Here is a 352-nt window from a genome sequence, read left to right as displayed (position 1 = left end):
TTAATTACGTCTCGGGCTCCTGGATGAATTTGTCTTCTCTGGATCCGTGGCATATTGAGACGCTCGTCACGTTTGGGTGTCCGCAATCACTGATGCGTTTGTTTTGGGGGATGAATTAGTCTTCTGAGCCTGAGCATGTCCAATTTATGAATTAGATTTCATTGAAAGCTAGAACAAAACAAAACAAGAGACGATTTTACTGTACCGCTTTTCTCCCCCACCCTCTCGCCCCCAGCGCGGGGGTAAAAATCTCACATTTCCCTTTCGCTCGCCAAGCGCGGATCGTGTCCCGGGCCCGAGCGTGTGGAAGGAGGAAGGGGCGTCCCCCCGCGCCGCCCCCGGCCGCTGAAGT

Source organism: Aptenodytes forsteri, unplaced genomic scaffold (genome assembly GCF_000699145.1).
Source record: "Aptenodytes forsteri isolate BGI_AS27 unplaced genomic scaffold, ASM69914v1 Scaffold106, whole genome shotgun sequence".
NCBI classification, from domain to species: domain Eukaryota; kingdom Metazoa; phylum Chordata; class Aves; order Sphenisciformes; family Spheniscidae; genus Aptenodytes; species Aptenodytes forsteri.
Note: the sequence above shows the minus strand (reverse complement) of the source record.